Source organism: Diceros bicornis, unplaced genomic scaffold (genome assembly GCF_020826845.1).
Source record: "Diceros bicornis minor isolate mBicDic1 unplaced genomic scaffold, mDicBic1.mat.cur scaffold_92_ctg1, whole genome shotgun sequence".
Lineage (NCBI taxonomy): Eukaryota > Metazoa > Chordata > Mammalia > Perissodactyla > Rhinocerotidae > Diceros > Diceros bicornis.
In genome coordinates, this window is record NW_026691812.1 from 1115606 (window position 1) to 1126267 (window position 10662).

The window sequence follows — 10662 nt, forward strand, 5'->3', positions numbered from 1 at the left end:
GCATTCTTTAAGAAGAGAATACAAAAGTACTACTACCTAATCAAGTATGAAGGTGAATATTTATTTAGGTTGAGAAGAGGAATCCTAACAATTTACAAAAGTTTAAAAGCTGACCAATACCGTAAACAGAACAAATCCACAAAGAAAACATGTACTTGTTATTAATGAATTGCCCGATATACCTGTACATTACTTTTTTCCCCTTTATAGTTTTTTGGTGTGTATTTTTGGTTCCACTTCAGAATAAAAAGACAATTTAGTCCATAAATTTCAAACTGTGTTTCTCTTCTACTCCAACAAATTTCCATGCTAGACACTGTAAGATACATTCATGTGGCCTGCACCTTCACAATGTGTGAGTGTGCATAATCTTAATTGGAAAGAAGTATTTCTGAAGGTCTTTCCTATGCTGAGATCACGGGCAATAACAATTATACATCGATGTGACCATAAGCCATTTAAGTACGTCCCACAATACCCAAACTAAATGTATTCCTCACTTAACTTTTCCTTACCAGAGTCTAAAAATGTCACAGCCGTTCCAATGCTACCCTACATGAGAGGACGTGTGATGGAGGGGAATTCAAAGTGGAAAGAGACAAAGGTCCTAAGATAAGATAAAATATCCTCATTTTATAGATTTTACGCAAACATACGATTATGTGACCATGGCCTTGGAAAGGCCCTGGGTAAATAAGAGACCCCAAAGCTTAAGCCTCTGACTACCATAGTTATATGACATTCTTCTCTTTTCCCACTTCTAAATAATTTTTCAAAGAATCACTTATTAATGTAAATTTATTAATATATTTTCATGCTACTGGGATTAATGTGTGAAATTTTCTATAATTAACTGTAAATATTTATACTGTGAGTGTGGGAACTACACATGAATAGGAAATGAAATATCTTTAAATCATAAATTTGCAATGAATATTTTAGAGCAGTGTAATTGAATCTTGCTTATAATTACGGTAGACATATAATAATAGCTCTTTTCTTTGAAAAGAGCTATTATTTTTCACCCTCAGAAGAACAGAGGAAAGGAACAAGAAAAAAGTGAAACAGGCCAGCTTTTATCAGGGGAGGCTGACTTCAGAAACAAAATATGTATTGGAGCCATTCGTAGTCAGAATTGATTTCAAAATGAAATTACCATTGGCTTTCAAATGGAAATTTCAGGGAGAAAACGTTAATAAAAATGTAACGGGTATAATGACAACCCTAATGATGATGACGTTGTGTGTGTGTTGTTAGATGAATGATTAGCATAATCTGTGACACTTTTTTTAGTCCATAAAGAGGTAGATGGAAATTGGTACTTATAGGATCATAATTGATTCACTCTTCCCTAGCTCATTAAAATGACTTTGCCATTATTTCTCAGTTCTCATCGTGTGATAGGGCCATGCACATATGGCGCAGAGAATCAGACTGACAGGAACTTTGTCAGTTCCAATTCTGCTTTCATTATTCACAGGACTAAAGACTCTCTCTATAAAATCAGTTATTTGGCATCTTCTCATTGATTCTGAAAGAGGTTTGTACATGAATATGCATAGGAATCTGTGGCAGGCTGGTGCATTGGTGGCCCCCCAAAAACTATGCCTCTCAGTACTAATGCCCTTGTGTAGCTCCCTTCCACAAGGGCTCTGGGCCTGGCTGTGTAACTGGCTGTGGTCAACGGACATTAGCAAATGTGACACAGTAGGGTTTGTTGAGGGCTTGCTCATTCAAGTTGTCCTCTTAGAAAACTCCATTTTGGAACCTAGATATCATAGCGTAAGGAAGTCCAGACTATATTGCTAGAGAGAGACACCATGTGGAATGGCCCTGGAGGATGAGACACATGTGAAGAGAGAGGCCAGTTGGAAGAAGACCAGGGTTCCCCAGCCTAGTTTCCAGTTGAACATAGCCGTACGGAGACGTCAGCTGACACTACATGGAATAGAACCACCAGACAACCCACAGAAATGTGAAAAACAGTACATCATTGTGGTTTTAAACCAATGAGTTTTGGTTTGTAAAGCAGCAATAATTAATGGAAACAGGATTATAGAAAGATTTTTTAAACCATCTCACCTGTATAGGAAAATCTGAAAGTGATTTGAATGAGAATTATAGAGACTTATAAAGTTGAATGCCCATAAAAATGACATTTATTTTGCACTTTACATATATAGCATTGTAATTTTAATAGCTAACATTTATTAAGTACTGACTATGTGTTAGTCATTACGCTAAGCAGTTTATATTTATCAGTTTATATTTATTAATTTTTAAAATCTATACAACAACCCTATGGGATAAGCACTGTATTTGTCCCCATGTTACAGATGAGACCTCATTGATGATAAATATTTTACCTAAAGTTTCACAGCTACCATACAGTGTGTGGAAGATACACAAAAGTATTATAAAATGCAGCCTGTACAAGCAATGGAATGTGCAGTCTTTAAAAAGGTCTACACCTATGAAATTACTATGAGATGATACTATTATAATGTATTGAACACGGTGGTGTTAGTTAAAAGATCATAGTATTTTGAATCAGAATGACACAGATTTAAACGGTGGCTCTGCCACCAGCTTTGTGACCTTAAATAATTTATGTAAACTCTAAGCCTTCTTTTCCGGATCTATAAAATAGAGATTAAAAAATATCTCTTCCATGGCTGTTGAGAGTGTAACCTGGGCCGTGGAGCCAGCTTGTACCAACTTCTGCTGATCGTGCTCATGTTTTTCCAGATCATGTTCAGGGACATCATTTGGGCAGCTTAAAATCAGCGTTGGTGGGAGTATTAACACCATGAAAATGTTAAAATCTCATCAGCCAAAGACTTCCAGCCTGTAGTCTGGCAAAATCTGACTTATTGACTGACGCACAGCAAGGGAGTGCAGTCGGAGGAACTGTGCTGGGTCACCTGACCAAGGGGGAGGAGAGGACGGGTCTATAAATGTTGGGTTCCTGCTGGAGGATTCCAAGGAGGGCCTATGGGAGGGGAGATCCATTCTGGGTTGGTTGCTGTTTCTGAGACAGGATTAGAGAACTGGGGATTAACGAGGGGTTGTGTGCCTCCATGAGGGTAGGAAGGTTTAGCAATTGGGAATCCAATTGTGAATAGCAAAGGGCGTCTGGGAGCGTCATTGGTGAGAAACTAGTGATCACTCATAAAGGGGGCATTATGACATTTTACACCCACCGAACCTTGGGATAAGCCATTTGTCCTCTTAACTTTGCAGCTGACTTTGTATGTTTGTCCTTCCAGCCTGATTCACAGCAGGAATGACTTGTTTTTCAGTCCACGTTGATTTTTACTCTTACTGTCTCAGAAGGTCTTTCAAAAATCAGCAAACACTACAAATCAGGGCTTTTTATTTTTTCTGGAAACCCAGTTGTTAAACATTTACCAGCATATCACTACTTGCTTGTTCTCATATTTCTGTCCTTCATGGGAGATTCCTCTTTTTTTAAGATTCAGTGAACACAGTCAAGTCCCAAATGTATAACTAATGAAAGTCTAAAATCCTCCCCAGGTATTTCTTAGAATCTCCAAGGAATAATTATGTTGCACAAATCCAGCCTATGAATTACTTACCCATTTCAGGGTTTCTCTGAGAATGTGTGAAGATTCTTATCATAACTTCCTGACTAAAAAATGCTTAATAAAACATTTCTCCTCATAACATAGGAAGCCTTTCCTTCAAGAAAAAAATTCTATTTTTCACCTTAGTTTATAAGATTCTTAAAATCACTGAAAAATCCAGACTTTCTAGCTTCAACAAATTGGCACAGTGACTATATAGGTGAAAATGGGAATGGTTGAGTTATGCTCATTTGATTTTGTCCAGAACTTCTCTAACTGTACAAAGTGAATACAAGTTAGTCTACCTGTATAGGTGATATTGATGTGGAAATGACCATATCCAATGTATTTGTTCAAAGATGCAGATGCAATTGTTAGGCAAAATACAAACATCCACCAAAGAACTTTAGAGCACAATGTTTCAAAATGAAAAATTATTTCTCTTCTTTTCCCCTCCAACATTATACATTTTGGAAGGAAAACAAGTTGTCTCTATAATGGGTAGAAATTAAGGTAAAGAAGAACTATGACTCAGTGGAAGATGCACAGACTGTTGGAGTTGAAAGGGACCTTAAAGATCATCTTAAAATATTTGGATTACAAACTTGCTTCAGAATCTGAAGCCATGGATCTTCTTCCCAGAAAAAGGTATATGCCCTAGCATGTGCACACATATGTACCACCATCACAGAATTTCAGTGTTCTTTGATCCCTTCAAACCCATTAATATATTCCAATCTAAGGGAAAAATCTGGATCCGGTCTGTCCATTTTCCTTCATTTTATTCATCAAGTTATCCTGCCAAGGTGATGTATAGAAATAGTGGTAGATCTAGGATTACAAGTAATAACACTTGCCTTAATAGGCCGCCACCCATGTCTGCTCTCATCTTCTGCTTTCTCCCCTACCCCATCAGGAGACAGCTAACCTGCTTAGCTTCCAAGTCGAGTGACAGGAAATAGGGCTGAATAGGCCATACAGTAGGGTGGTTCAAAGCAGAGGTTTTGGAGTTGGGCAGTCTAGGCTCAAGGCCTGGCTTTGCTTCAGACTTTAGGTACAGTTCAACCTTTCTAACCTTCAATTTCATCATTGTAATGTGGAGAAAATAATTGAATCAAAGAATTATTGTCAAGATTGAGTGAGAATAATACATACAAACTACTTAGTGCTTGTGTCTTCAAAAACTGGAGAAACAGACAGGCAGACACAGAGAACCACAACGTACTGGAGCAGAAACCTCCTTGGGACTCAGTATGGGGTGAGAAAACCTAAATGGTAACTGACAAATTGCTGGAGGCTCAGACAAGTCTGAAATGTACCACCTCCCCGGGGCCAGTCTTAAGGGGCCACGCCCACCTTTTCATGAGATTTTCCTCCAGGAGCTCTACCAGGTTCTCACAGTGAAGATTGGAGAAAAATCCTATTTTGAAACATTTTGAAACACACCAGAGCATTCTGTTCTTCTTAACAATGCCTGCCCTGTGACCTCAATTCTCTGATGCGTCTAAGAAGAATTGCTGATGTTCAGTTTTTTCAGCTTCTTGCTTGTGATGCTGGAGTGATGACTTCCAAGCTCTTTACGTGCTGCACTGGAAAATGTAAGCCCTTTACAAGTGTTTTGATGGGCATGTTTTTAGTTCTCTTGGGTAAATACCTAGAAGTGGAATTGCTTAATGAAGATTTTTAGTGTTCCTTTTTTTGGCAATGCATAATTATGACTATACTTAAGTATTGTATTTCAACTTTTTCTTGAAATCCACCAAGTAAATATGAATGTATAATTGGGCAATGGTTCTTAAAAAAAACTACATATCATTGTTTTGTTGTCAGCTTTGAGATGTGCTGCTAGAAATTGAATATTGAAGAGAGAAGGTCTCACCAAGGAACTTTATTGATTGTTTTTCTTTTTTTATGCTTTATCAAGAAGCCTCTTGTCTGTCCTTGGGTGATAGGCTAGTCATCAGTGAAGGTTGGAATGTATTCCTTTTCCTACCTGCCCCTCCATGCCTATCCTTCTGACAAGGGCAGAGAAGTCTTAGCGTTCTAAGATCTGGGCATTGACTGTGGGAGTTTCAAGTGAGTTACCAGGAGCAGAGACTGGACCCACCTAGCAGCTCAGCCCAGGGCTGATGACCAGGTCAGGGTACCCCACCACGTGGGTATGAGTGTAGCATCTTCCCTAAACACCACATGGGGATATTCCTGGGACCCTGATAAAGCTCTAGGGAATAACTGAGAACTCAGGGGACTGGGGGAGGGCCTCAGTCACCCATGATTTAGGGATAGAATTGGAGCCTATCTTTTTTTTTTTTTTGGTGAGGAAGATTGGCCCTGAGTGAACATCTGCCAATCCTCCTCTTTTTTTTTGCTGAGGAAGACTGGCCCCGGCCTAACATCCACACCCATCTTCCTCTACTTTATGTGGGATGCCGCCACAGCATGGCATGACAAGCGGTACGTCGGTGCACACCCAGGATCCAAACCGGTGAACCCTGGGCCACTGCAGCAGAGCGCACGCACCTAACCGCTTGCGCCACCAGGCCGGCCCCTGGAGCCTATCTTTGTATCCCAAGCTAGTGACAAAGGGCATTTATGCCTGTTACATAACTAGTACTGATAAATGAAACAAATGTAGCAAATTATTTATATTAGAAAAGTTAACATATTAATATTATTCAAGTTATCCTTTTATATCCTTTATATCACTTTTACTTGTTTTTGTTCTACTATTTTTATAACAAGAGTATAGATCTGAGTGTCTTTGGGAATAACTTTGAATGTTAATTAATGGGAACTTTTATATTTTGCAGTTATGTTTATAAAATAATTTAAAATTTTAATGTAAGCAAAAATAAGTATATTCTGGATCATCTGATTGAACATTTATATCTGGGAATGGCCCTGTGATTTCTGTGGAGTGTGCATTTATTTTTATGACTTATGTTTTACCCAGTAACGGCCAAATGACATCACGATGTGCTGTATGCATGAAATTTTCACAGTAGTTTAAATTGGGAAAAGTGACTGGAGAATTGTCTTCTTACGTGTGTGATCGTATCATATTAACATTGCAAAAAATCGTATTGTAAAAATCTCTAATTTATTTACCCACCACTTGGAGAATTCTCTTTGTACTAAGAGTAATAATAAATATACAAAAGACTTTTTAATTAAATAGAGATTTTTACTTTTTAGTGTTGAATGTCAGCACTAGGTAATTGATTGATTCATCAAAAAATGATTGATAGTTTGAAAGAAATACACTATTTAAAAATAAGAGAGCACAGAGGATTTTTAGGGCAGTGAAAATAATCTGTATGATATCACAATGATGGATATATGTCATTATACATCTGTCTAAACCCATAGAATGTGCAACACCAAGAGTGAACCTTAAGGTAAACTATGGACTTTGGGTGATTATGATGTGTCATGTAGGTTCATCTTTTCAGTAAAAAATGTACCATTCTGGGGTGTAGTGGTTAAGTGTGCACGCTCCACTGTGGCGGCCTGGGGTTTGGATCCCGGGCGCACACCGATGCACTGCTTGTCAAGCCGTGCTGTGGCAGCGTCCCATATAAAGTAGAGGAAGATGGGCACAGATGTTAGCCCAGGGCCAGTCTCTCTCAGCAAAAAGAGGAGGATTGGCGACAGATGTTAGCTCAGAGCTAATCTTCCTCACACACACACAAAAAAACAAAGTACCATTCAGGTGAGAGAGGTTGATAATGGGGGAGGCTATGAATATGTGGGGGACGAGGTATATGAGAAATCTCTGTACCTCCCTCTCAGTTTTGTTGTAAACCTAAAACTGGTCTAAAAAAATAAAGTCTTTAAAAAAATTTAAAACTTCCCCCTGCAAAAAATGACAATAATAACTCAAATGAGGGATCATCATGCTTAAAATCAAAAGAATCAAGTTGAGCATTAGTTATCTATTGCTGCATAACAAATTACCACAACCACAGCAGCTTTAAACAACCCACATTTATTATCTAACAGTTTCTGTGGGTCAGGAGTCTGAGCAGGTCTTTGATGTGTCCTCTGCTTAGGGTTTCACAAGGCTTTAGTCAATGCTTCTGCTTGACTACGTCTCATCTGGAGGCTTGACTGGGGAAGAGTTCATTTCCAGGCTCGCTCAGGTTGCTTACAGAGTTCATTTACTTGCAGTTGTAAGAGTCATGGCAACTTGTTTCTTTAAAGCCAGCAGTAGAGAGAGAGAGTCTCTGGCAAGATGGAATCCTATATGACATACTGTAACTGTGGTAGTGATGTCCCATCACCTTTGCCGTATTCTTTTGGTTAGAAGAGAGTCACAGGTCCCACACTCAAGGGAAGGGGATTATACAAGGGTGTAATACCAGGAGGTGGGTGTCTGAGGCCACCTACAAGTCTGTCCGTCCCACAATAAATGAAGTGTAAAACTTGCAAATAATCTATTAACCCCAACAAGTGTCATTTATGTTCAGCAAAGCAATATCATCTATCATAAAACTAATATAATTAATAAAGTTTTTTTTTTTGTGATGAAGATCAGCCCTGTGCTAACATCTGCCAATCCTCCTCTTTTTTTGCTGAGGAAGACTGGCCCTGAGCTAACATCCGTGCCCATCTTCCTCCACTTTATATGGGACGCTGCCACAGCATGGCTTGCCAAGCGGTGCGTCCGTGTGTGCCCGGGATCCGAACTGGCGAACCCCGGGCCACTGCAGTGGAGTGCGCGCACTTAACCGCTTGCGCCACCGGGCGGGCCCCTAAGATAGTTTTATCACTGGTAATACGTGAGAATTTTTCTTCTTTAAAGAGAGATCTGTGTATTACTTAATCTAACCTGAAGAAACACTGTTTTCTTCAGAAGAAAAAGTTCTGTTACTGGGATGATCTATATAGTTATTCTTTAAATTAGCACCTATATAAAAATATTAGTTTTCTAGGGCTGCTGTAACAAAGTATGAACAAACTTGGTGGCTTAAAACAACAGATTTATTCTTTCAAATTTCTGGAGGCTAGAAATCTGAAAGCGAGGGCCATGCTCCCTCTGAAGGCTCTAGGGTAGGATCTTTCCTAGATTTTGGTGGTTGCTGGAAATCCTTGGCATCCCTTGGCTTGTAGGGGCATCACTCCAATCTCTGCCTCTGTTGTCACCTGGCATTCTCCCTGTATGTTTCTGTGTGTCTTCTTTTCTTATAAGGACACTGGTCATATTGGATTATAGGGCTGATCTCTACTCCAGTATGACATAAGTTTCACTTAATTACACCTGCAACAACCTTGTTTCCAAATAAGGTCACATTCTGAGGTGCTGAGAAGGATATGAATATTAGGGGGACACTATTCTACTCAGACAACCCCTATAGTTTAGTAGTACTGGCACCACACGGTAGACCATTTCTGAAATAACTCTCAATGATCCCCACCTCCTGCTATTCACCCCTTGTAGGATCCCCTCATCTTTTGTGTGAACTGGATCTAGTGGCTTTCTTCTAACAAATAGAACAGACAAAAGAGGTGTCACTTTGAGATTAGGTTGTAAAAGTCTGTGATTTCCATCTTTCTTGCAGACTCTCCCTTTGGCTCTTCTTACTCGCTTGCTCTGATAAAGCAAGCTGTCATGTGGTGAGCTACCCTATGGAGATGCCTGCATGATAAAGAGCTGAAGACGGCATCTAGCCAACAGTCAGTGAGCAACTGAGGCCCTTAATCCGAGAGCTGGAGAGGACTAAATTCTGCCAACAGCCCCTCTCGAGCTTAGAAATAGTTCCACCACCAGTCATGTTTTAAGGTGACTGCAGACCCAGTTGACAGCTTGATTGCCTTCCAAGATGATCCTTGTGAGAGATCCAGAGCTGAAGGATCCAGCTAAGCTGTGCCTCGATTCCTGATTTGCAGAAATAGTGAGATAATACTGTTATATGGCACTCAATTTTGGGGTAATTTGTTACACTTCAATAGCTAACTAATATTCACCATTTCTTCTGTATCATTCTCAACAAATACAATAAAACTTGAGGCTACATTTTACATTTTCTTTTATTTAAAAAAGTCAAGCAAGTACGGTCTAGTGTAGCTTAATATAGCATATCACTAACAGTGTCACTGTAAGCTTTCTATGAGTGATTTAATAATAGATGAAATTCTTGCCTGTTTCATGAACTCTGAAGAAATTCCCAGGGATTTGATCATTAAGGTTTAATTAGAGTTGATGGGATTAATTATTATAGTCATATCAACAACATAATTGTGCTGTGTGTTTGCTTTTAACTGAAGTGCTGGTGTTTTTGTTCTGGACATCTGAAATAAATGGAAATTTATTTCAGTTTGGCCGTTTAGATTAGTTGAGTATTGGGCCAGCCCCATGGCTTAGTGGTTAAGTGCGCGTGCTCCGCTGCTGGCGGCCTGGGTTCGGATCCCGGGCGCGCACCGACGCACCGCTTCTCCGGCCATGCTGAGGCCGCGTCCCACATACAGCAACTAGAAGGATGTGCAGCTATGATATACAACTATCTACTGGGGCTTTGGGGGAAAAATAAATAAATAAAAATTAGATTAGTTGAGTATGGTTTTATTATTGTCTTCTGGTGGTTGGGTTTCTAATGAAACAAACAATTAGCCATTCGACATACCACTCTTCTGTTTCTGTTTATTCTGAAAGAACCAGAAAAGCTAATTTTTTTAGCCAAGAAAAATTTTTTTTCTGTTTTCAATCCAAAGGCTACATAAACCTGCAATATAAAGCCTTGGGAAAAGGAGAATTGGATATAAATGAGTTCCATTTTGATTGTCTTCAATTATTCCATTGATATTAATACCTTTGAATGTAAAGACAATGGTAATGAATCTAGTGGTACACTAGGATGTTGAAAACAATTTTAAAGAAATTTCATTATAATTTTCCATTAATTGAATCATTAAAACTCTGTGCCATCAATTTTCCCTTTAAGTAATAAAGCATTGATTATTTAATTTTGAAAAATTTTAAGCATTTCTTTGGCCAATTAACCCAGATTTTTATAAATAATTTATTCAGAACATCTCTTTAAATAAGTGTCTGTAGCATTATTAGTTGAATTACTTC